Source organism: Nerophis ophidion, linkage group LG10, assembly GCF_033978795.1.
Source record: "Nerophis ophidion isolate RoL-2023_Sa linkage group LG10, RoL_Noph_v1.0, whole genome shotgun sequence".
Lineage (NCBI taxonomy): Eukaryota > Metazoa > Chordata > Actinopteri > Syngnathiformes > Syngnathidae > Nerophis > Nerophis ophidion.
In genome coordinates, this window is record NC_084620.1 from 71,062,492 (window position 1) to 71,090,135 (window position 27,644).

Here is a 27,644-nt window from a genome sequence, read left to right on the forward strand (position 1 = left end):
AAATTTTAAGTTAATTATTATTTGCAAACAATAAAAAAAATTAAGTTTATGAGTTTGAACATGAAATATGTTGTCTTTGTAGCATATTCAACTGAATATGGCTTGAAAAGGATTTGCAAATCATTGTATTCTGTTTATATTTACATCTAACACAATCTCCCAACTCATACGGAAACAGGGTTTGTAATAACGTGCACAGTCGTGTTTGTGTTTCTTCAGTGATGCAGCGAAGCCCACCCGCTGCAGGGGTGCCTAATGAAATGGCCGCTGACTGTCACGTCCGTTGCAGAAAAACAGGCAACATTTGGCGTGTGTGACGGCGGCAAGTGGAGGAGGAGAGCAGCCATATGAATGATTAATTAGGCAATAATGGGCAGACAGACATTAATTAGACATTAATGTGGAGAGTCCTCACCTTCCACTCTGTTTTTAAGTGCTGATCAACCCACCCGCTCGTCTTCTTTACTCTCGAGTAGAGATGTCCGATAATGGCTTTTTTGCCGATAGTCCGATATTGTTCAACTCTTAATTACCGATTCCGATATCAACCGATATGTGCGGTCGTGGAATGAACACATTATTATGCCTACAGGCTCGGGATCTTTCTGTGTGGAGTTTGCATGTTCTCCCCGTGAATGCGTGGGTTCCCTCCGGGTACTCCGGCTTCCTCCCACCTCCAAAGACATGCACCTGGGGATAGGCCCCTCCCACCTCCCAAGACATGCACCTGGGGATAGGTTGATTGGCAACACTAAATGGTCCCTAGTGTGTGAATGTGAGTGTGAATGTTGTCTGTCTATCTGTGTTGGCCCTGCGATGAGGTGGCGACTTGTCCAGGGTGTACCCCACCTTCCGCCCGATTGTAGCTGAGATAGGCGCCAGCGCCCCCGCGACCCCAAAAGGGAATAAGCGGTGGGAAATGGATGGATGGATGGTTGTGATGCTCTGCTGGATGCATTAAAAAATGTAACAAGGTTTTCGAAAATAAATCAACTCAAATTATGGAAAAAAATGACAACATTTTTTTTAACATGCCTCAAAGCGGCAGCTTGGAATGTGGGACGTGCTCTCCCTGAGAGAGCATGAGGAGGTTGAGGTGGGCAGGGTTTAGGAGGTGTGGGATAGCGGAGAGGTGTATATTGTAATGTCCCGGAAGAGTTAGTGCTGCAAGGGGTTTTGGGTATTTGTTCTGTTGTGTTACGGTGTGGATGTTCTCCCGGAATTCTTGTTTGGTGTGGGTTCACAGTGTGGCGCATAATTGTAACAGTGTTAAAGTTGTTTGTATGGCCACCCTCAGTGTGACCTGTATGGCTGTTGACCAAGTATGCCTTGCATTCACTTGTGTGTGAAAAACTGTATATAATATGTGATTGGGCCGACACGCAAAGGCAGCGCCTTTAAGATTTATTGGCACTCTGTTCTTCTCCCTATGTCCGCGTACCACTCTGTACAGCGGCGTTTAAATAACTCATAAATGTTACTTTTTGAAACCAATACTGATCATTTCCGATATTTCTTTTAAAAGCATTTATCGGCAGTCTGATCTCTACTTCCGAGCCATGCGAGCCACACCACCTTTTAGTCCTCTTGAACTACGTTTTGATCAAAAAAGGTCATGAATGGTAACCACCCCCCTTTCCCCCCCCGAAAACCACAAAAACAAGATTGTATGCAGTTGCTATTTTTAATGGTTTCATGTTGTTCCTCAAGCCGCCACTTGGCGGTGTATTGGGTACTTCAGCGATAATGTACACTAATCCATTAGCGGAAGTAAACATTCTTGAATTTCTACCTTGATCTGCTCTAACAATGAAATAGTTTGGCTCCTTACATTTAAATGGGTTGTACTTGTATAGCGCTTTTCTACCTTGAAGGTACTCAAAGCGCTTTGACACGACTTCCACATTCACACACACATTCACACACTGATGGAGGGAGCTGCCATGCAAGGCGCCAACCAGCACCCATCAGGAGCAAGGGTGAAGTGTCTTGCTCAGGACACAACGGACGTGACGAGGTTGGTACTAGGTGGGAATTGAACCAGGGACGTTTGGGTTGCGCACGGCCACTCTCCCACTGCGCCACGAATCGAATCGAAGTAGCAGTTTTTGCCAGATTGAGTTGGTGACGAACCCCAAGATGCAGAGAAGGTGGCAGGCATTGAATAGGAAAACATGATTTAATTAAATACTCAAACAAGAACGAACAAAAGGGTACAAACAAAAGATGTGCACGAGGCGGATAACAAACTTGGCTAAGAACAAAAACACTTACTGTGACACGACGGAGCGGCATAGCTCGGCTGGTAGAGTGGCCGTGTCAGCAACTTGAGGGTTGCAGGTTCGATTCCCGCTTGTGCCATCCTAGTTACTGCCGTTGTGTCCTTGGGCAAGACACTTTACCCACCTGCTCCCAGTGCCACCCACACTGGTTTAAATGTAACTTAGATATTGGGTGTCACTATGTAAAGCACTTTGAGTCACTTGAGAAAAGCGCTATATAAATATAATTCACTTCACTTCACAACTATGGCATGCACAGAGTGAACAGAAGTAGACAAAGCTACAGCGACACGACAGGACAATAATCCAGCATCAGACTGGAGGACAAAACAGGCTCAAATAGTGGCTGGCTGATTGACACCAGGTGTGGCCAGGTGCCAATAAGCCACAGCTGAGGGGACACAGCACTCAGGGAGACAAACCGGAAACAGAAACAAAATAAGAGTGTTGACCAGAACTAAAGACAGGAAATACTACACACACACGGAGGAAAAACTAAAACACAACCAAACTGTTAGGGGCAAGCCTGACAGAATACCCCGAATTGATTGACGTGGACCGCGACTTAAACAAGTTGAAAAATGTATTCGGGTGTTACCATTTAGTGGTCAATTGAAGGGAAATGTACTGTACTGTGCAATCTACTAATAAAAGTTTCAATCAATCAATCAATTGCTTCATTCTGGGAACTACCCAAACCAGGTTCAATCGTAATAGTTCATTTGACGTCTTTTCCATATATCGTGCTCAAGAGGCAGTGATACCACTGACCGCATTTGACAGGGTGGAGTGGAAGTATCTACTAAAGCGTGTGCCTCACAATATGAAGGTCCTGGGTTCGATCCTGGGCTTAGGATCTTTCTATGTGGAGTTTGCATGTTCTCCCCGTGACTGCGTGGGTTCTCTCCGGGTACTCCGGCTTCCTCCCACTTCCAAAGACATGCACCTGGGGATAGGCCCCTCCCACCTCCAAAGACATGCACCTGGGGATAGGCCCCTCCCACCTCCAAAGACATGCACCTGGGGATAGGTTGATTGGCAACACTAAATGGTCCCTAGTGTGTGGCTTCCTGTGCACTTAAGATGTGACTTTAAGGTTTTACTACTTAGGTATAAAATACTACACGGTCTAGCTCCATCCTATCTTGCCGATTGTATTGTACCATATGTCCCGGCAAGAAATCTGCCTTCAAAGGACTCCGGCTTATTAGTGATTCCCAAAGCCCAAAAAAAGTCTGCGGGCTATAGAGCGTTTTCATTTGGGGCTCCAGTACTCTGGAATGCCCTCCCGGTAAAAGTTCGAGATGCCACCTCAGTAGAAGCATTTAAGTCTCACCTTAAAACTCATTTGTATACTCTGGCCTTTAAATAGACTCCCTTTTTAGACCAGTTGATCTGCCATTTCTTTTCTTTTTCTCCTATGTCCCACTCTCCCTTGTGGAGGGGGTCCGGTCCGATCCGGTGGCCATGTACTGCTTGCCTGTGTATCGGCTGGGGACATCTCTGCGCTGCTGATCCGCCTCCGCTTGGGATGGTTTCCTGCTGGCTCCACTGTGAACGGGACTCTCGCTGCTGTGTTGGATCCGCTTTGGACTGGACTCTCGCGACTGTGTTGGATCCATTATGGATTGAACTTTCACAGTATCATGTTAGACCCGCTCGACATCCATTGCTTTCCTCCTCTCCAAGGTTCTCATAGTCATCATTGTCACCGACGTCCCACTGGGTGTGAGTTTTCCTTGCCCTTATGTGGGCCTACCGAGGATGTCGTAGTGGTTTGTGCAGCCCTTTGAGACACTAGTGATTTAGGGCTATATAAGTAAACATTGATTGATTGATTGATTGAATGCGAGTGTGAATGTTGTCTGTCTATCTGTGTTGGCCCTGTGATGAGGTGACAAGGAATGCAGCTGAGATAGGCTCCAGCACCCCCCGCAACCCTGAAAGGGACAAGCGGTAAAAAATGGATGGATGGGGTCAAGCTTTTCTATTTATCCCCGGTGGCCTCGGTCAGGACAAATAATATTCAATCCCAATACCTTTGCCTCTGTCGTTCTTGGCAGGGCTGTCCTCTCAGCCCATTGCTTTTTGCTCTTGCAGTTGAGCTTCTGTCAATAACGCTTCACACCAATCTGCTTAGGACAGGTGTACATGGACACAATGTGCAGGTGAATGTCTCTCTCTACGCAGATGTTTGGGACCTCTCTGTATTAGTCCTGGCTGCCCTGAGTACTCTTCAAGCTTTGAGTCATGTGTCTGGTTACAAATTGAACTTGAGTAAAAGTTTAATATTTACTATAAATTCAGCTGCTAAAAAAATATCCTTTGCACAAGTTTCTCTTTAAAATTGCCTTGCAAAGTTTCCCATACTTGGATGTTCAGGTTACGAGGCAGGGCTGAATACCGTATTTCCTTGAATTGCCGCAGGGCATATAGTATGCGTCTGCCTTAAATTACTGCCGGGCCAACTCGCTTTGCAAAATAATTAGAGCATGCTTAGTATTACCGCCTGGTCAAACTCGTGACGTCACCAGTGACACTTCCCCTGTCATCACTTTCAAAATGGAGGAGGCTATTTTCAATACCGGTAATTTGAAATCGCATAAAGGGAAGAAGATTAAGAGCTATTCAGTAGGATTTAAGGTCCAAGATTACATCCCACTCAAATTTTTACTGCATGCCTTTGGTAAGTGCCGGAGTGAGAATACGTTTTAAAATAATTAGCGCATGCTTACTTTTACCGCATGCCTTTGGTAAGCGCAGGAGTGAGAAGAGGTTTTAAATTATTAGCGCCCCGGCGGCAATTTAAGGAAATACGGTATATATAAACTGTATGTATGTGTGTGTATATGTATGTGTGTATATATATATATATATAACATTGCTGCTTACGGCAGACAAACTGCTTTACGGTAGACGAAAACTGCTGTTGTTGTGTGTTGTTACGTTAATGAAACTGCCTAACAATAAACCCACATTACAAACCAAGAACTCGCCTTCGATCATTCTACAGTTCTAACGTCATTGGGAAGACGCTGTTTCTATTGTGGGAAAGCGGACGTGAAAGGAGGCTGTCGATATGTCACTCTGGTCCGCATCGAGATGGAGGGGGCGTGGCATCCAGCTCCACCTGAATTTCTGGAGAAAATTTGTCCCGGGAGATTTTCGAGAGAGGCGCTAAACTTAAGGGAGGGTTGGCAAGCATGCACTAGAGCCGCATGGGACTCTCGAGCCGCGGGTTGCTGACCCCCTGTACTATGTTTTGCAGAAAACGCAAAAACCTCAAACTCACCTTGGTTTGATAGCAGAATCAAACAATTCTTCGACCAGTACCTTTACCTGGACCTGTGTCAATTTATGATATATTCCTTCTTGGCTTTTTCCACACCTATCAACAAATTTAGGAGAACATCCCCAAGCCTCACCCTTGCAATATTTGAATGGAAATCAGTTGAATTCCTTTGGGACGTAGGAAAAAACTGAATCTCCTAGGTACGCAGGTGTAAAATTCCCCAGATTGAAAAAGTAATCCAAATTAGGACCAAATTATAACAGGATTTTCTTGGCTCTTCCAAACAAAATGTTGTTTTTTTTTGCGATATAATGCTAACGACCAGGAAGTTACGTGGATGCCAGTGTAAAGGACACACAGGTCACCTCCATTAGCTGACAGCAACATGTCCGCCTCATAGGTGAACATACATATGCAACCTCAGTTTGATGATATTCCACTCCAATCTCCAAGCTCCTTCCATTCCCAACCTCTTTGATCTGTCATTTGCATTTTAGCGCCCGCAGGCTGGAAATGATGTGGATGAGATTTTTTTTTATTTAACTCCACCTTCTCTCCTCGATCACTCCTTTCTTCCCGCATCTTCTTCTTCCTACCTGAGGCTGGTCAACGCATCGCCAGGTCTTCCAACTCTGCCACAAACACCACAAACACATCACACCAAAAGGATCCGTAAACATTGATTAAAAATATGTGGTGGAGAGTCATTGATCCAACAAAACAATGCAAAACTCATTTGAAAAAGTAGGAAATCAGAAATATCATTCACCAAATTTCGTACAATTGTAAATATCATGTTCATACAGAGGTACCTCGGTTTTTGGGCCGGATTAAGACCAAATTGGTGATGAAAATCGGAGCACGTTTTTCAATTCCAGACATATTTTACAAAACACATTTGAAAGAAAACTTTCATATTTTTCCATGCAAAAAACAAAACAAATACATGACAATTAGATAGATAGACCTATTATTGAAGACTCTAAATGGCCATTAAAGTTCAAGTAGCAATAATTGTCACACACACACTAGGTGTCGACAAATGTGTCCTCTGCATTTGACCCTTCCCCTTGTAAACCCCCTGGGAGGTGAGGGGAGCAGTGGGCAGCAGCGGTGCCGCGCCCGGGAATCATTTTGGTGATTTAACCCCCCACCTTTGATGCTGAGTGCCAAGGCAATGATCAGAGACAAAAACCAGGCAGCACTGTATATCAGAGCTGTGAATATTTGGGAACAATACAACTCACAATTCTCGATTTAAACTAGGGATGCACCGATTAATCGGTAACCGAATATATTCGGCCGAATATGGCAAAAAAAGCCACATTCGGCCTTCGGTGGAATGAGTTAAAAACAAGGCCAAATAGTGGCGTGTGACGCAAGTTTTTGACGCGGTGACGCAATCAACCAACGTGCAGTGACGTTGGGATATGTTGTGTACCTGTATAAGTGTATGAGGTTACAAGCACACACTTATTGAGATTTAGTGGGGCCTCTGTTTACATTATTAGCCTGTTGTGTAGGCTACCTGTATAAGTGTATGAGGTTACAAGCACACACTTATTGAGATTTACTTGAGCCTTCTGTTTACATTATTAGCCTGTTGTGTAGGCTACCTGTATAAGTGTATGAGGTTACATGCACACACTTATTGAGATTTACTTGAGCCTTCTGTTTACATTATTAGCCTGTTGTGTAGGCTACCTGTATAAGTGTATGAGGTTACAAGCACACACTTATTGAGATTTACTTGAGCCTTCTGTTTACATTATTAGCCTGTTGTGTAGGCTACCTGTATAAGTGTATGAGGTTACAAGCACACACTTATTGAGATTTAGTGGGGCCTCTGTTTACATTATTAGCCTGTTGTGTAGGCTACCTGTATAAGTGTATGAGGTTACAAGCACACACTTATTGAGATTTAGTGGGGCCTCTGTTTACATTATTAGCCTGTTGTGTAGGCTACCTGTATAAGTGTATGAGGTTACAAGCACACACTTATTGAGATTTACTTGAGCCTTCTGTTTACATTATTAGCATATCTACTGTGGCTAAGCAGACTTTTGCCAAAAGGACAATAATTCATTTGTTGTGGGTTTATCCACTTTAATGCACTTTTATATATATATACATATATATATATATATATATATATATATATATATATATAGATATATATATATATATATATATATATATGTATGTATGTATGTATGTATGTATGTATGTATGTGTTGTGTTGTTTGTGTGCATAAATATGTACAGTATGTATGTATGTATGTATAAATATGTATAGTCTGTGTGCATATATATATATATATATATATATATACATACAGTGGGCAGCACAGTGGAAGAGGGTAACCCCTCTCGACACATTATCTGTTTGTAATATTGGCTGCATTTCAGATAGTTGTTTGTGTGCCATGTTGTTCCAGACCACAGCAAACATTACCAACCTCTCCAAATATTGGAATGAATCCCTTAGAAGAAAACAGCCTGCCATTTCCTTGAACTTGGACACACACATCTATACCTCTGGCCATTCTCAGCCAGTCATTTCCAGGAGTTATCTCACCTTCTGAGTAGACTCTGACTTACTAATGGTTTCTAATGTTGCAAAAATATGCAGAATAAATATTATATTTCAACATTTCTGTCAACGAAGATTAGCTCCGGCCTGTGCCACATTTAGTCATTTAGATAGTAGGCTATTATAGCTAATATACACACTTAAGTCATTATAACACTTATATAGGACTTTTCATGCTTTGCGGCTACAGACAGATTTTTTTTTTTTCTGTATTTTTGTTCCAATATGGCTCTTTCAACATTTTAGGTGGCCGACCCCTGCTCTAAAACGTAATCACTGTAACTCTTCACTCGGCCACATGATTGGGGTTTATACCGTCCTCTCCATGATGGGACTTTTCCACAGGGGGTCAAATTTGGAACCCATGACACTTTAGTATGGGGAACACATTCTAAGTAACAAAGACTTAATTTAGAGTTTTGATATATTCATTGATTGAGACGTTTATTAGAAGTTTGCACAGTACAATTGACCACTAAATGGTAACACCCCAATAAGTTTTTCCGACTTATTCATGAATCAATTCATGGTATACTTATTTGGTTAGGGTTGGGGTTGAGATTAGAGTTAGGGTTGTTATAATGCCATACAGAATAGGGCATTAATAAGTACTTAATATTGACAAATTAAGAGCCAGTATGTCACTAATTTGCATGTTAATAAGCAACCAATTAGACTTGGACAAATCTTAATGATCCACAAGGGAAATTGTTCCACAAAGCAGCTCAGTTTAAGAAAAATGGAAGGTGTAAGGCTGGAAAGGACGATGCAGATAGAAAATAGACAAAAAATGTACCGTAGTAGCAATATAAAATATAACGTATATGTACTATTTGCATAATATATGTACGATATATACTGATATATGTTTATATCATATATATAATATATAACAATAATCATAGAGTATATTGTCACGACGGGGTTTTCGCTCTCCCTAAATGCAGACGGACAACTCCGGACAAAGCGTGAAGGTAGGATATGATTTAATCTTCACAAATCATAACACATACCAAAAAAACAGGAAGCAAACCAGAGGCCGCACATGAAGCTAAGGTACAAACTTAGCACAGGACTCGAGAAACATAGAAACAAGACATGACCCAACGTGTCAAACTAGGACTGTGACTTGGATTGTTTCTCCGACGCAAAGAAAAATTGGCACGAGCCAGACTTGAATGTGAGTACATTTTATTTATTTAAACACTATAACTAACAAAAGGGCAAACAGATGGTGCGCACAATGGCGGAGAACAAACTTGACTAATGAAAAAAAACTAAAGACTAGCACAAAGGCTACAAACTATGAACATGAAACAAACACTTGCACTGTGGCATGAATAACAAAAACTTACTTGGCATGGACTGAATGAATGAACAGCATGGTATGGCATGAAGGGGGTTGAGGAATACGAAGTTGCCAGGCTGACTACCTGGTAACTGTGGCTTAAATAATAGCTATGATAATTATTAACAGGTGTTAGAACCGAGGGTAGGGGTGTGACTGGAAGACAAGGTGGATACTAATGAGTTGCTATGGAAATAAGAGAAACAAGGAAGTGCAAAAGCAGGAAACAATGTCCAAAAAACAAAACCGAACATGACCAAAACAAAACATGAACCCCATGGGCGTGACTCGACCGGCCTGTTGCTTGCAGCAAACAAGGAAGTCACACTCAGCGTGGCGAGCAAGGTGGATAAAAAGCTCTCTGATTAGTGGTTGACAGCAGGTGAGCATGCCGACCACCAACCAGAGGCAGGTGAACCCAATTAATCCCCATGGAAACTAAAACAAACCCAGAGGTGCACAAACAGGAACTAAGGGAGTCCAAAACTAACAGTGTGGTTTTCGTGCTGGTCGTGGAACTGTGGACCAGCTCTATACTCTGGGCAGGGTTCTTGAGGGTGCATGGGAGTTTGCCCAATCAGTCTACATGTGCTTTGTGGACTTGGAGAAGGCATTGGACCGTGTCCCTCGGGAAGTCCTGTGGGGAGTGCTCAGAGAGTATGGGGTATCGGACTGTCTTATTGTGGCGGTCCACTCCCTGTATGATCAGTGTCAGAGCTTGGTCCGCATTGCTGGCAGTAAGTCGGACACGTTTCCAGTGAGGGTTGGACTCCGCCAAGGCTGTCCTTTGTCACCCATTCTGTTCATAACTTTTATGGACAGAATTTCTAGGCGCAGTCAAGGCGTTGAGGGGATCCGGTTTGGTGACCGCAGGATTAGGTCTCTGCTTTTTGCAGAGGATGTGGTCCTGATGGCTCTCATTGGATCAGTTTGCAGCTGAGTGTGAAGCGACCGGAATGAGAATCAGCACCTCCAAGTCCGAGTCCATGGTTCTCGCCCAGAAAAGGGTGGAATGCCATTTCCGGGTTGGGGAGGAGACCCTGCCCCAAGTGGAGGAGTTAAAGTACCTAGGAGTCTTGTTCACGAGTGGGGGAAGAGTGGATCGTGAGATCGACAGGCGGATCGGTGCGGCGTCTTCAGTAATGCGGACGTTGTATCGATCCATTGTGGTGAAGAAGGAGCTGAGCCGGAAGGCAAAGCTCTCAATTTACCGGTCGATCTACGTTCCCATCCTCACCTATGGTCATGAGCTTTGAGTCATGACCGAAAGGATAAGATCACGGGTACAAGCGGCCCAAATGAGTTTGGGTCTCTCCCTTAGAGATAGGGTGAGAAGCTCTGCCATCCGGGAGGAACTCAAAGTAAAGCCGCTGCTCCTCCACATGGAGAGGAGCCAGATGAGGTGGTTCGAGCATCTGGTCAGGATGCCACCTGAACGCCTCCCTAGGGAGGTGTTTAGGGCACGTCCAACCGGTAGGAGGCCACGGGGAAGACCCAGGACACGTTGGGAAGACTATGTCTCCCGGCTGGCCTGGGAACGCCTCGGGATCCCCTGGGAAGAGCTAGACGAAGTGGCAGGGGAGAGGGAAGTCTGGGTTTCCCTGCTTAGGCTGTTTCCCCCGCGACCCGACCTCGGATACGTGGAAGATGATGGATGGATGGACGTTATTTTTAGCACTGTGATTACCAGCGAAATTATTCATAATTATTGCGTTAAGCAATGTCAGCTAAGATTTATGAGAGCCAGATGCAGTCATCAAAAGAGCCACATCTGGCTCTAGAGCCATAGGTTCCCTACCCCTGCAATAGAGAGTCAGATTAATTCTGAATATGTTTCCCCATACGAAAGTGTGACCAAAAAAATGGCTATTTCTTTGCGATTAGTTCACCGCAGCTTGTTGATTACATTTTGTCGCGCAAAAGAGGAACGTGTCATTTTTATTTTTTCAACAGCTCTCTTATTTAGCGAATCGCGTCAGTCAGCGCCCAACAAAATGCTTGTCAGACGCATGGCGGTTGCCTCGGAGCGCTGGCTTTGATGCGTTGTCAAGCCAATATGGCGGCGCCTCCTGATTACCTCGCCCACCTCCCTGCGTGTTTATTGATTGCCAGTTAATAACGCCAAAGGACGGCGGAATGCACTTTGTCTCGTCTCGTTTGATGTGAGAGCGATGCCTCGTCGGGGAACAACAGCGCGGGTGTTGCAACGTGGGCCCTTTTATTATTATTATTATTATTATTGTTGTGCATGCAACTTCCACTTTATTTCAATGAGTGAAAAGGTTTTAGCAGAGACAATTTAGCTGCGGGCTGTCGAGGCGACTTCGCCTTGCCGTGTGTTATGCTGACATCTCCTCGCGCACAATGGATGTCTTTCTTTGCATGTTGCAGCTTTCATGTCAGCGCCAGCCTGTCATGCTTGGATCTGTTTACGTGGCGGCTGCCTGACATCTTCACACACACACACACACACACACACACACACACACACACACACACACACTCCCCCTCGTCTGAGACGTCCTATGTATTTATATATATGACAGTCGGCGTGCAGACCTCCGAAAGTAGAAAGAAAAAAGAAATGCCTTATTTGCACTTATTGAATGTGAGTGTGAATGTTGTCTGTCTGTCTGTGTTGGGCCCGCGATAAGGTGGCAACTTGTCCAGGGTGAACCCCGCCTTCCGCCCGAATGCAGCTGAGATAGGCTCCAGCATTCCCGCGACAAGCATATATATAAAAGGGACAAGCGGTACAAAATGGATGGATGGATGACCCAGAGTGTGTTTAACAGGAGACCTCTTACTGGTTCAGCAAGGATAACAGGACTGTACCGTCCATCATTTCACTTGAATAGCAAAAAGAGAAAAAAACTATTTGGAAAAAATAAATTAGAAAAATTTAAAAAAGCAAGTTCCCTACTGGATGTTATGTAGGGAACGGCGTGGTGCTGTTGGGAGAGTGGTCGTGCCAGCAACCTGAGGGTTCCTGTTTCAATCCCCACCTTGTCTCATAACAAGAAGATCGAGAAAAAGAAGAAGCTTATTGACTACGGTGTCTCCACGGACTACAAAGTCGGATGCGTGCACATTTTTAGGACTTATGCAGATATCAAATACACATCAGCAGGTACCAGAAGGTAAGAAAAGTTGGATTTGTATAACATTGCAAAACAAAATGGCAGATGATATGTCTGTTAATACGTGCTATTTTGCAGTCCTTATACTCACATAATAATAATAATCAAATGTTCAATGCAGCGAAAAGCCATCAAGCAGTGCGGCTTCTTAGCTTACCAAAGTTGTACGAAAAACATTTTGAGAGATTTTTGAGCGCCGTATGGAATGTTCTTTAAAGTTTTAGTGTTGTTTACTGGCGTCATCCTGCAGTTTACACGTATCGCTTATGTGTGACTGCCATCTACTGGTCACACTCATTACACCATGTATCAAATAAAAAAACTTCGAGGTCGGTAAGCACAACCAGAATTATGTCGTACATTAGGCGCACCGGGTTATTGAGAAAATAAAAGGATTTTAAGTGTGCCCTTTAGTCTGAAAAATATGATACTTCCAGGATTTTTGTTGTTTTTTGATGTGAGTCATCCACTACAAGTTCTTGTGCAAGAAAACTTCATTATGACAACATAAAGCTCCAAGCATCCCGCAGTTCCTGGGCAACAAAGACATTGCCATACTGTTGAAATTAGCGATGGGTACCGAATTTCATTGGTACGAAAGGGTCCTGATTCACGTAAAATAAAAGGGTACTATAATTTTGGTACCAATTTTTTATGCAAACCAAGCAGGTGAAAAGCTCAAAAGTAAAGCTTCACTTTTCAAAGTGTGCTAGCTCGATGCTAATTACCACTGGATATGCCATAGAACCCCAATTTAAGAACTTAATTAAGTTTATATATTGAAGCACATTTCTCAATCCAAATCGATTTTTAAATTATTCGCAATTATTAATAACGATTCTTAATCAGCTAAAAAATAAAATAAAAAAATACCTTTTTTTTTATTTCCGGGGACCACACGAGTCGACTCAATTCTTGTGGGTATTGATTCGATTCAGAATCCATTCTCAATTCAAAATCAATACTTTTTAATAACATTGGTTGCCAGTTCTATGATTAATTACATTCCTCCAGAAAAAAGAGAAACATTTGTGATACATTTCAATATTACTTAAAAGAAAACTTCATAAAATGCTTCCAAAACTTTTAATCAAGTCAAATACTAATAAGGAAACAAGAGAAGTATCCAACACTTCTCTTACATCAGATTTCAACTACATCAAAAATAGTATTTGCCTGAGTGGCTGGACAGGGCAAAAAATAAATAAAATTGAAAAAATAAGAGCCAATTAGGATTTGTTTCAAATAAGAATCGCGATTCATTTGAGAAAAAAAAATGACACCCCTAGTACCTATACCTTTTTAAACGACCATATTTTTCAGGCTAAAAGGCGCACTTAAAATCAAAGATAGTGTGCCTAATTTACGGAATAATTTTGGTTGTGCATACCGGCTTCGAAGCTATTTTATTTGGTACATAGTGTAATAAGTGTGACCAGTAGTTGGCAGTCACACATAAGAGATACGTGTAGACTGCAATATGACTCAAGTAAACGACACCAAAATGTTATATGTTCCATTGAAAATATAGAACATTCCACACGGCGCTCAGAAATCTATCAAAATGTTTTAGTACGACTTTGGTAAGCAATGAAGCCACACCTCTGGATGGATTGTACTGTGCTTCAACATAGGAGTATTATTATGGTGTGTGTATAAGGTAAGACATATTATCTGACGTTTTGTTTCACAATATTATACAAAAGCAACTTTTCTTACCTTCAGGTACCTGCTGATCTGTATTTGGGATCTGCATAAGTCCTGAAAATGTGTGGGCATCCGCCTTTGTTGTCTGTGCCGACTATGTAGTTGATAAGCTTCTTCTATTTCACTATCTTCCTGTTATGAGACATTCATCCTCCACTGTTGCCATTTCTAATATAAAGTAGTGTAAAGTTCTTACTTAAATCTGTCAATAAACTAGCTATCAAAGCGCTAAAACATACCGGTATGGTAAGTTTACATTATTCACCCAAGGAACTTTAGTTATTAGAGAGTTTCGGTCGGACGGTTTTTCACGGGACACATTTCCAGACAAAGGGGCTGAGGTCGCTGAGGTAGTTAAAAAGCTCCTCGGTGGCAAGGCCCCAGGGGTAGATGAGATTTGCCCAGAGTTCCTTAAGACTCTGGATGCTGTGGGGCTGTCTTGGTTGACAAGACTTTGCAGCATCGCGTGTACATCGGGGGCGGTACCTCTGGATTGGCAGACCGGGGTGGTGGTTCCTCTCTTTAAGAAGGGGGACCGGAGGGTGTGTTCCAACTATCGTGGGATCACACTCCTCAGCCTTCCCGGTAAGGTTTATTCAGGTGTACTGGAGAGGAGACTACGCCGGATAGTCGAACCTCGGATTCAGGAGGAACAGTGTGGTTTTCGTCCTTGTCGTGGAACTGTGGACCGGTTCTATACTCTCGGCAGGGTTCTTGAGGGTGCATGGGAGTTTGCCCAACCAGTCTACATGTGCTTTGTGGACTTGGAGAAGGCATTGGACCGTGTCCCTCGGGAAGTCCTGTGGGGAGTGCTCAGAGAGTATGGGGTATCGGACTGTCTTATTGTGGCGGTCCGCTCCCTGTATGATCAGTGTCAGAGCTTGGTCCGCATTGCCGGCAGTAAGTCGGACACGTTTCCAGTGAGGGTTGGACTCCGCCAAGGCTGTCCTTTGTCACCGATTCTGTTCATAACTTTTATGGACAGAGTTTCTAGGCGCATTCAAGGCGTTGAGGGGTTCTGGTTTGGTGGCCGCGGGATTAGGTCTCTGGTTTTTGCGGATGATGGGGTGCTGATGGCTTCATCTGGCCGGGATCTTCAGCTCTCACTGGATCGGTTCGCAGCCGAGTGTGAAGCGACCGGAATGAGAATCAGCACCTCCAAGTCCGAGTCCATGGTTCTCTCCCGGAAAAGGGTGGAGTGCATCTCCAGGTTGGGGAGGAGACCCTGCCCCAAGTGGAGGAGTTCAAGTACCTAGGAGTCTTGTTCACGAGTGAGGGAAGAGTGGATCGTGAGATTGACAGGTGGATCGGTGCGGCGTCTTCAGTCATGCGGACGTTGTACCGATCCGTTGTGGTGAAGAAGGAGCTGTCAATTTACCGGTCGATCTACGTTCCCATCCTCACCTATAGTCATGAGCTTTGGGTCATGACCGAAAGGATAAGATCACGGGTACAAGCGGCCCAAATGAGTTTCCTCCGCCGTGTGGCGGGTCTCTCCCTTAGAGATAGGCTGAGAAACTCTGTCATCCGTGAGGAACTCAAAGTAAAGCCGCTGCTCCTCCACATGGAGAGGAGCCAGATGAGGTGGTTCGGGCATCTGGTCAGGATGCCACCCGAACGCCTCCCTAGGGAGGTGTTTAGGGCACGTCCGACCGGTAGCAGGCCATGGGGAAGACCCAGGACACGTTGGGAAGACTATGTCTCCCGGCTGGCCTGGGAACGCCTCGGGATCCCCCGGGAAGAGCTGGACCAAGTGGCTGGGGAGAGGGAAGTCTGGGCTTCCCTGCTTAGGCTGCTGCCCCTGCGACCCGACTTCGAATAAGCGGAAGAAGATGGATGGATGGATGGAGACAAAGTCTATTCATTCATGGTGAGGGGCGGTGGCTTGTGTTGGTTTGCAGATCATGGCGGTGTTAACCAGGAATTGGCTACACTCACCACAGATCACTTCCTTATCAGACTGTAGTCACCAGCACCTTGGCGGCCCGATGCAGTGCCCCCTCACCCTGGCCCCTTGGTCGGTGCTCAGCTTCTGTCGATTTGGATTGCAGTTTGTATCCATGAATTGATTAACGTGGACCCCGACTTAAACAAGTTGAAAAACTTATTGGGGTGTTACAATTTAGTGATCAATTGTAGGGAATATGTACTGTACTGTGCAATCTACTAATAAAAGTATCAATCAATCAATCCATAAATCCTCCACAATCACATCATATTTACATCCCAAGATGGTGTCACGTTCTGGGGGTCAGCGCTGTGCAGCTTTGGGCCCTGGTCGCTTCCTTATTATTATATATTGAATTTCATTCTTACCCAACTGGATTGTAACCCACCCTTTCCGTAGTCCCTCCCATCTGCAAACCCCCCCCCCCCCACCCCCCAAAAAAATCTCCCCGTGTCAAATTGCATTATGAACATCAAAACATTTGTGTTTACAACATCCAAGTGGTGTCAATTAAATCTGATAAATTATTCAAACATTTATCTTCTACAGCGCCGTGCCTTGGGAATTTTTAATCAAGCGAGCTATTTGCTTTAAATTAGCGGCGTCAAGCATGCGTCTCGTGTAAAATCCCTCGTATCATTAAAGATTTATCAATCGGAAATCTGTTTGGGTTGATTTCGCTGTTAATTGGCTAGGAGGAGCGCCGAGCATGCCGGGTGTGACGTGGATATTCAGTTGAATGCACTACAAAGACAAGATATTGGATGTTGCAAATGATAATTAACTTAGAATTTAATGGCTGCAACATGTGCCAAAGTAGTTGGGAAAGGGCATGTTCACCACTGTGTTACATCACCTTTTCTTTTAACAACACTCAATAAACGTTTGGGAACTGAGGAAACTAATTGTTGAAGCTTTGAAAGTGGAATTCTTTCCCATTCTTGTTTTATGTAGAGCTTCAGTCCTTCAACAGTCCGGGGTCTCCGCTGTCCTATTTACGCTTCATAATGCACCACACATTTTCAATGGGAGACAGGTCTGGACTGCAGGCGGGCCAGGAAAGTACCCGCACTCTTTTACTACGAAGCCCTGCTTTTGTAACACGTGGCTTGGCATTGTCTTGCTGAAATAAGCAGGGGCGTCCATGATGACGTTGCTTGGATGGCAACATATGTTGTTCCAAAACCTGTATGTACCTTTCAGCATTAATGGTGCCTTCACAGATGTGTAAGTTACCCATGCCTTGGGCACTAATACACCCCCATACCATCACACATGCTGGCTTTTACACTTTGCGCCTATAACAATCCGAATGGTTATTTTCCTCTTTGTTCCAAATATAATTTGAAATGTGGACTTTGTATGAGTCCATCTTAGATGATCTCGGGCCCAGCAAAGCCGGCGGCGTTTCATGGTGTTGTTGGTAAATAGGTTTGGCTTTGCATAGTAGAGTTTAAACTTGCACTTACAGATGTTGTTACTGACAGTGGTTTTATGAAGTGTTCCTGAGCCCATGTGGTTATATCCTTTACACACTGATGTCGGTTTTTGATGCAGTACCGCCTGAGGGATCAAAGGTCAGTATTATCACTTACGTGCAGTGATTTCTCCAGATTCTCTGAACCTTTTGATGATTTTACGGACCGTAGATGGTAAAATCCCTAAATTCCTTGCAATAGCTCGTTGAGAAATGTTGTTCTAAAACTGTTCGACAATTTGCTTACAAAGTGGTGACCCTCACCCCATCCTTGTTTGTGAATTACTTAGCATTTCATGGAAGCTGCTTTTATAGCCAATCATGGCACCCACCTGTTCCCAATTAGCCTGCACACCTGTGGGATGTTCCAAATAAGTGTTTGATGAGCATTCCTCAACTTTATCAGTATTTATTGCCGCCTTTCCCAACTTCTTTGTCATGTGTTGCTGGCATCAAATTCTAAAGTTAATGATTATTTGCAACAAAAAAATGTTTATGAGTTTGAACATGAAATATGTTGTCTTTGTAGCATATTCAACTGAATATGGCTTGAAAAGGATTTGCAAATCATTGTATTCTGTTTATATTTACATCTAACACAATTTCCCAACTCCTATGGAAATGGGGTTTGTATACATACAGTCGTGATCAAAAGTTTACATACACTTGTGAAGGACAAAATGTCATGGCTGTCTTGAGTTTCCAATCATTTCTACAACTCTTATTTTTGTGTGATAGAGTCAAAGGAGCACATACTTGTTCGTCACAAAAAACATTCATGAAGTTTGGTTCTTTTATGAATTTATTATGGGTCTACTGCAAAGTCCAAATCAGAAAACCAACAAATTTAGCTGAACTGCACCGATTTTGTCAAGGGGAGTGGTCAAAAATTCAACCAGAAGTTTGTGGATGGCTACCAAAACCTCTTATTGCAGTGAAACTTGCCAAGGGACGTGTCAGCAAATATTAAAGTCCTACTGAAAGCCACTACTAGCGACCACGCAGTCTGATAGTTTATATATCAATGATGAAATATTAACATTGCAACACATGCCAATACGGCCGCTTTACTTTACTAAATTGCAATTTTAAATTTCCCATGGAGTTTCCTGTTAAAAACGTTGCGGAATGATGACGCGTGCTTGTGACGTTATTGGTTGGAGGGGACATATCATCCCAGCACCACTCGCGGCTAAAAGTCATCTCTTTTCATCGCATAATTACACCGTATTTTGGACATCTGCGTTGCTGAATCTTTTGCAATTTGTTCAATTAATAATGGAGACGTCAAAGAAGAATGCTGTTGGTGGAAAGCGGTGGATTGCAGCTGCCTTTAGCACCGAAACACAGCCGGTGTTTCTTTGTTGTGAAGCTTTAAAGGGGAAAATTATCACAATTTCAGAAGCGTTAAAACCAATAAAAATCAGTTCCCAGTGGCTTATTTTATTTTTTGTAGTTTTTTTCAAAATTTTACCCATCATGGAATATCCCTACAAAAGGATTTAAAGTGCCTGATTTTTGCTATCTATAAATCCAGCCGTCCATTTTCCTGTGACGTCACATAGTGATGCCAATACAAACAAACATGAACAGCAAGATATAGCGACATTAGCTCGGATTCAGACTCGGATTTCAGCGGCTTAAGCGATTCAACAGATTACACATGTATTGAAACGGATGGTTGGAGTGTGGAGGCAGATAGCGAAAACGAAATTGAAGACGAAACTGAAGCTATTGAGCAAATAGCTATTGACGCTATTCGGCGATCGCCTTCTAACCAACGATTGCATCTTTTGACCACTGGAGCAATTTAAATTCGTCGATTGGTAAGTGTTTGTTTGGCATTAAATGTGGGTGGAGGGAAGGGCTGGATGCAAATATAGCTACAAATGTACATACAGCTGGCCTAAATAGCATGTTAGCATCGATTAGCTGGCAGTCATTCCGTGACCAAATATTAGCACATAAGTCAATAACATCAACAAAACTCACCTTTATGATTTCGTTGACTTTATCGTTGGAAATGCATCTGCTTTGAGTGTCGCAGGATATCCACACATTTCTGCCATGTTAGCATCTATTAGCATCCCGTGCTAATTGATGCACGCTCCACGTAGTACAACTTGAAACTGTCCCTGATGGTGTTGTTACACCTCCGACAACACACCCACGAGGCATGATGTCTCCAAGGTACGGAAAACAGTCAAAAACGGAAAATAACAGAGCTGATTTGACTTGGTGTGTGTAATGTGTTTGAGAAAATGGCGGCTTGCTTCCCGTTGTAACGTCACGGGTGAAAGGTCATCGCTCTGACAGCGAACAATTGAAAGGCGTTTAAATCGCCAAATTCACCCTTTCAGAGTTCGGAAATCGGTTAAAAAAACATTTGGTCTTTTTTCTGCAACATCAAGATATATATTGACGCTTACATGATAATGTTCCCCTTTAACACAGAGCGGTCAAGCGAACATGTTTATGTCAACCAGCAAGTTTTCGGATGGGAAATTAAGTCAGCTCTTACCGGAGACTTCAGTGGATTATGGGACCTCCTGCAGCAGCTGTCAAAAAAGCAGCTGTGTTCTTGGCTTCTCTCAAAGACACTGGCGTTCACCGCAGCCATCCGACTCTCAGGTATGACTTTTAGAATCTCACTAAAACACTGTTAACACAATAAGCAGATAATGGATTTTCCAGAATTATCCTGGTAAATGTGTCTAATTACATCTTAAACGCTACCACTGCCGCCGACCGGAGCAGTAGCTTTTTTTTCTTCTTTTGTTTAGTGCCTCACTCTAACTTTCTTTATCCACGAATCATTCATCCTCGCTCAATTTCATGTGAAGTATCCTGTTGAAAATGTCGCGGAATGATGACGCGTTTGATGACGTGTGCGTGTGACGTCACGGATTGTAGCGGACACGTTCTTCCAGCACCGCTCACGGTTAAAAGATGTCTGTTTTAATCGCATAATTACACAGTATTCTGGACATCTGTGTTGCTGAATCTTTTGCAATTTGTTCAAATAATAATGGAGACGTCAAAGAAGAAAGATGTAGGTGGGAAGCGGTGTAATTACAGCTGCCTTTAGCAACACACACACTGCCGGTGTTTCCTTGTTTCCATTCCCGAAGGTGAAGCTTTACTATGGAACAGAGCGGTCAAGCAAACATGGTTCCCGACCACATGTCAACCGACAGGTTTCGGTGAGAAAATGGTGGCAATAAGTCGGCTCTTACCGTAGACATGAGCGGAGCTTGTGTCCTCCTGCAGCTGCGGACTCCCTTACCTCCTCCCAACGGAGACAATGGCGGTCACCACACCCGTGGCCACACCCCTCTGACTTTCATGTACCATATAATGTCACTAAAACACTAGTAACACAATAAGCAGATAAGGGATTTTCCAGAATTATCCTAGTAAACGTGTCTAATTACATCTGAAACGCTACCACTGCCGCCGACCGGAGCAGTAGCTTTTTTTTTTTTTTTTTTAGTGCCTCACTCTAACTTTCTTTATCCACGAATCTTTCATCCTCGCTCAATTTCACGTGAAGTATCCTGTTGAAAACGTCGCGGAATGATGACGTGTGCGCGTGACGTCACGGATTGTAGCGGACATGTTCTTCCAGCACCGCTCACGGTTAAAAGACGTCTGTTTTAATCGCATAATTACACAGTATTTTGGACGTCTGTGTTGCTGAATCTTTTGCAATTTGTTCAATTAATAATGGAGGTGTCAAAGAAGAAAGATGTAGGTAGGAAGCGGTGTAATTACAGCTGCCTTTAGCAACACACACACTGCCGGTGTTTCCTTGTTTACATTCCCGAAGGTGAAGCTTTACTATGGAACAGAGTGGTCAAGCGAACATGGTTCCCGACCACATGTCAACCGGCAGGATTCGGTGAGAAAATGGTGGCAATAAGTCCGCTCTTACCGTAGACATGAGGGGAGCTTATGTCCTCCTGCAGCTGCGGACTCTCTTACCTCCTCCCAACGGAGACAATGGCGGTCACCACACCCGTGGCCACACCCCTCTGACTTTCAGGTACCATATAATGTCACTAAAACACTAGTAACACAATAAGCAGATAAGGGATTTTCCAGAATTATCCTAGAAAATGTGTCTAATAACATCTGAATCGCTCCCACAGCCGTCGTCTTTTTTTCTTTTCATAGTGCTTCACTCTCACTTTCCTCATCCACAAATTTTTCATCCTCACTCAAATTAATGGGGAAATCGTCGCTTTCTCCGTCCGAATCGCTCTTGCTGCTGGTGGCCATGATTGTAAACAATGTTCAGATATTAGGAGCCCTACAACCCGTGACATCACGCGCACATCGTCTGCTACTTCCGGTACAGGCAAGGCTTTTTTATTAGCGACCAAAAGTTGCCAACTTTATCATCGATGTTCTCTACTAAATCCTTTCAGCAAAAATATGGCAATATGGGGAAATGATGAAGTATGACACATAGAATGGAGCTGCTATCCCCGTTTGAATAAGAACATCTCATTCCAGTCGGCCTTTAACATTGCTGTATGTATACTTTTGACCCGGGCAGATTTGCTCACATTCTCAGTAGAGCCATAATAAATTCATAAAAGAACCAAACTCTATGAATGTTTGTTTTGTGACCAACAAGTATGTGCTCCAATCACTTTCACAAAAAAATAAGAGCTATATTGAAAACTGAAGACGGCCATGACGTTACGTTCTTTAAAAGTGTACGTAAACTTTTGACCAGGACTGCAGGTTTAACACCAGACCCCACAGACTGCATCACCGGCTATAATAGAATGGAAATCTGAGGCAGATGGCGACCACATGTGTGTCTGCGGTCTCGCGAAAAGGTCAGGCACAGGTCAAAGAGCGGGTCTCCCCCCCCCCCCTCCCGTCTTTATTTATTCCTCGTGTTCTTTCATTCTCGTGTTGTCTCGCTGTCATCGCCTCGCTTCTCGCCGAGGGCTTTCGGGGGTGGGTCTGACGCGTTTGGCGCACGTTTTCCGAGCCTTTCGTCATGCTGACGCGGGCGACTCTGTCAACACGTCGACGGCACACGGACTTCTGGAAGTGCAGATCCGAGACATCCAAACCCCCCCCCTTTTTTTTTTTAAATGGCTGCTCCATGCAGGTGTTTGCCGCCGCGTTGATGTACAGTTGGGCTAAAAGTATTTAGTCAGCCGGCGATTGTGCAAGTTCTCCCACTTCAAATGATGACAGAGGTCTGTCATTTTCATCATAGGTACACTTCAACTGGGAGAGACAGAATGGGGAAAAATTCACGTTGTAGGAATTTTAAATAATTTATTTGTAAATGATGGTGGAAAATAAGTATTTTGTCAAGCATTCAAAGCTCTCACTGATGGAAGGAGGTTTTGGCTCCAAATCTCAGGATACATGGCCCCATTCATTCTTTCCTTAACACGGATCAATCGTCCTGTCCCCTTAGCAGAAAAACAGCCCCAAAGCATGATGTTTCCACCCCCATGCTTCACAGTAGGTATGGTGTTCTTGGGATGCAACTCAGTATTCTTCTTCCTCCAAACACCACCAGTTGAGTTTATACCAAAATGGATACATGGATGATACAGCAGAGGATTGGGAGAATGTCATGTGGTCAGATGAAACCAAAATAGAACTTTTTAGTATAAACTCAACTGGTGGTGTTTGGAGGAAGAAGAATACTGAGTTGCATCCCAAGAACACCATACCTACTGTGAAGCATGGGGGTGGAAACATCATGCTTTGGGGCTGTTTTTCTGCTAAGGGGACAGGACGATTGATCCGTGTTAAGGAAAGAATGAATGGGGCCATGTATCCTGAGATTTGGAGCCAAAACCTCCTTCCATCAGTGAGAGCTTTGAATGCTTGACCAAATACTTATTTTCCACCATCATTTACAAATAAATTCTTTAAAATTCCTACAATGTGAATTCCTGGATTGTTTTCCCACATTCTGTCTCTCACAGTTGAAGTGTACCTATGATGAAAATGACAGACCTCTGTCATCCTTTGAAGTGGGAGAACTTGCACAATCGCTGGCTGACTAAATACTTTTTTGCCCCACTGTAACTCCTCTCTCGCTGCTGATCCGTGAAAATGAGAGGGAAACAGCGGCGAAGCAAAGTCCAATGGGGGGAGGGGGAGGGCGTCGCCAGACAGATTTCACTGGGGCATGTGCCCCAGTGTTGATCTGCTGTGCCCCAGTAAAAATTTCACCAATAAAAAAAAAACGCTTCAGAGTTTTAAGTCTACATAACATAGACAACAGCGCACATACTTCTTAGTATGGTAATTGATTGCTACTGTATTCACTCCACTAACAATGAGCACATGGCTAATTATTATGGTAATTTATTCACGAGTGGATCGAGACTTCGGTTGAGAGAGAGAGAGAGAGGAGGGGGGGGGGGTGATTCAAATCACTGCTGAGGTAGGTAACGTTAGCCAACAACAATTTGTTAATTACAATATTTTGATTTTGATTTGACTCAAACTGTAACTCCTAGATGGATTTAAGAAAGTTATTGTCCCGCAGCAGAGAAGAAGCAGCAGGAATGAGAGATGTAAGTGAAGTCCTAGCTAGCTAGGCAACATCATTGTCTTAAGTTGATGCTAAGTTAGCTAACATTATTCCTTGTATCAAGACAAACATATTCATTAAGTTGATGCTAAGTTAGCTAACATTATTCCTTGTATCAAGACAAACATATTCATTAAGTTGATGCTAAGTTAGCTAACATTATTCCTTGTATCAAGACAAACATATTCATTAAGTTGATGCTAAGTTAGCTAACATTATTCCTTGTATCGAGACAAACATATTCATTAAGTTGATGCTAAGTTAGCTAACATTATTCCTTGTATCAAGACAAACATATTCATTAAGTTGATGCTAAGTTAGCTAACATTATTCCTTGTATCAAGACAAACATATTCATTAAGTTGATGCTAAGTTAGCTAACATTATTCCTTGTATCAAGACAAACATATTCATTTGCTGTACGAGCTGTCGGGGGAATTTCCAATGAAGATGAAACATCATGTTGGTTATTGTCTGCTGCTTCTGCATCAAAGATGATTTGGAGTCAGCATGTGTGAGTTGAGTGCTTCTCAAATGGTTTTATCTTCAGGAAGAAAAACATTTTTCCATATCAAGTCGTGAGCCAAATTTTTAAATCATTCAAGTTTATTTGACAGAAAAATAGCACAGTAGACTTGTCTTGTTAATCGCTGTGACTTTGACTAAAATGATCTTGTTTTGTCACCAGAAAAATGGCTACAGCTAAAGCATCTGCTTTTGTTTCCAGAAAAAATAGTAACATTTCTGTATTTGTTTTCAGAAAGATGGCTGAAAATATCGGGTTTTGTTGCCCAATTTAGATTTAAAAAAAATATATTTCCATGTCTGCCCTGAGTCCTCCAACTTGTTAGTCGCTTTGCCTTTTGCTAAAATACTCACTAATAGTCGCTAGAAAAATGGCTAAAAGGGTTTTGTTGCCACAGTTTGATTTTTTTCTCCCTAAACTTTTTTTTTCCATGCACACATGTGACTGAAAATGACCCACAATCCACTTTTATGTGAGGAGCCAGCAGTTGGGAACCACTGGTCAACTGTATAACAGTTACTGTAATATTTGCATGTCTGTCCAGAGTGATTGACCACTTTGCAAAAATGAAAAGTTTACTTCTCAGAAAATGATTCCCTGAACACACAACAGTTGTTCATTTATTCTACTACTGTGGCTTTATTGTTTTGTGTATATTTGATAGTTTTGTGTATCTGAAATAGGATTAGCCACATTGCCATCAATGGAAATTAAATAATATAAAAGAACCCAGAGATGTAGGAGTGCTTTATTTATTGTTTTACTTTTGTAGATGTTAAATTTGCAGATGATTACTGCAATAAATATTTCAAAAAGATTCATTGCTCTTCCTTTTTGCTTTTACCAGCAGCAGTTTAGAAGTCTGGAGTAAAAAAAGTGCACAAGTAGGTCAAATGCATGAGTTAATTTCAGGTGGTTCATCAAAGATCCATACAACCTCATCTGATATGATTTCATAGTTTAAAGCAATATTTATGTCTTTTTTATGATAAATAAGTGCTAAAAATGTTTTTGCTTGCGCGCTTTGCACGCTCACATGAATTATTTGTGCCCCAGGTGTGCCCCAGTACAGTATTAGGTCTAGTGACCCCCCGGGTGTGCCCCAGTACAGTATTAGGTCTAGTGACGCCCCAGGTGTGCCCCAGTACAGTATTAGGTCTAGTGACGCCCCGGGTGTGCCCCAGTACAGTATTAGGTCTAGTGACGCCCCAGGTGTGCCCCAGTACAGTATTAGGTCTAGTGACGCCCCAGGTGTGCCCCAGTACAGTATTAGGTCTAGTGACGCCCCGGGTGTGCCCCAGTACAGTATTAGGTCTAGTGACGCCCCAGGTGTGCCCCAGTACAGTATTAGGTCTAGTGACGCCCCAGGTGTGCCCCAGTAGTATTAGGTCTAGTGACGCCCCAGGTGTGCCCCAGTACAGTATTAGGTCCAGTGACGCCCCAGGTGTGCCCCAGTAGTATTAGGTCTAGTGACGCCCCAGGTGTGCCCCAGTAGTATTAGGTCTAGTGACGCCCCAGGTGTGCCCCAGTACAGTATTAGGTCTAGTGACGCCCCAGGTGTGCCCCAGTACAGTATTAGGTCTAGTGGCGCCCCTGTTGCCTGCGATGAAGTGGCGACTTGTCCAGGATGTACCCCGCCTTCCGCCCGATTGTAGCTGAGATAGGCGCCAGCGCCCCCCGCGACCCCAAAAGGGAATAAGTGGTAGAAAATGGATGGATGGATGGACGCCCCTGTTGCTGCCTTGTAAAGCCACAAACATTGCAGAGTTTTACAGAGGCCGTGTTTCTGGGAGTAAGGGGAAAAGTTCCAAAGTTGGCCTCCAGTTTGGCTTCCAGGTGTGCACGCTGTTAGCCCTCCTGAGAGACAAATGGCGTGTTTTTTGCCCCCCCATGAATGTATTCATGATATTTATATATTTAAATATATTTATAAGGCCTTAAACCCAAAGGAGTTGCAGGGTGAGGTCGGTCTTTGCATTTCGCTAATGATATGCAAATGGGTGTAATATTGTTTTTATTGTTCTCTTGCTAGCACATTCCCGACATTACGAGACTGGAGGCTAAGTTCACACTCTGCCAGGAAGCTTCGTCCGGTCAAGGGTGATCAGGATGGTGCCAACCCTGCCGTGGCAAACGGGGAGTAATAAAATGAACATTAAAAGGTACAGCAAGCATTGATTGATTGATTGAAACTTTTATTACTACAAACCCTGTTTCCATATGAGTTGGGAAATTGTGTTAGATGTAAATATAAACAGAATACAATGATTTGCAAATCCTTTTCAAGCCATATTCAGTTGAATATGCTACAAAGACAACATATTTGATGTTCAAACTCATAAAAAATGTTTTTTTTGCAAATAATAATTAATTTTGGAATTTGATGCCAGCAACACATGGCAAAGAAGTTGGGAAAGGTGGCAATAAATACTGAAAAAGTTGAGGAATGCTCATCAAACACTTATATGTGTCCGGGCTAATTGGGAACAGGTGAGTGCCATGATTGGGTATAAAAGCAGCTTCCATGAAATGCTAAGTCATTCACAAACAAGGATGGGGTGAGGGTCACCACTTTGTAAGCCAATTGTGGAACAGTTTTAGAACAACATTTCTCAACGAGCTATTGCAAGGAATTGAGGGATTTTACCATCTACGGTCCGTAAAATCATCAAAAGGTTCAGAGAATCTGGAGAGATCATGGCACATAAGCGATGATAATACGGACCTTTGACCCCTCAGGCAGTACTG

The 27,644-nt window shown here is 43.2% G+C and overlaps 1 long non-coding RNA gene across 1 annotated transcript in view; it reads left to right on the plus strand.

Annotated features, from left to right (window-relative positions):
- The window catches only part of LOC133559948 (uncharacterized), a 39,602-nt gene extending 12,541 nt beyond the window's left edge, over positions 1 to 27,061 (plus strand). The window contains exons 3-4 of the long non-coding RNA XR_009808354.1: positions 20,242 to 20,418; positions 26,929 to 27,061. This is a non-coding gene — a long non-coding RNA (uncharacterized LOC133559948). The remainder of the gene's footprint in view (positions 1 to 20,241; positions 20,419 to 26,928) is intronic.
- The last annotated feature ends 583 nt before the right edge of the window (positions 27,062 to 27,644 follow it).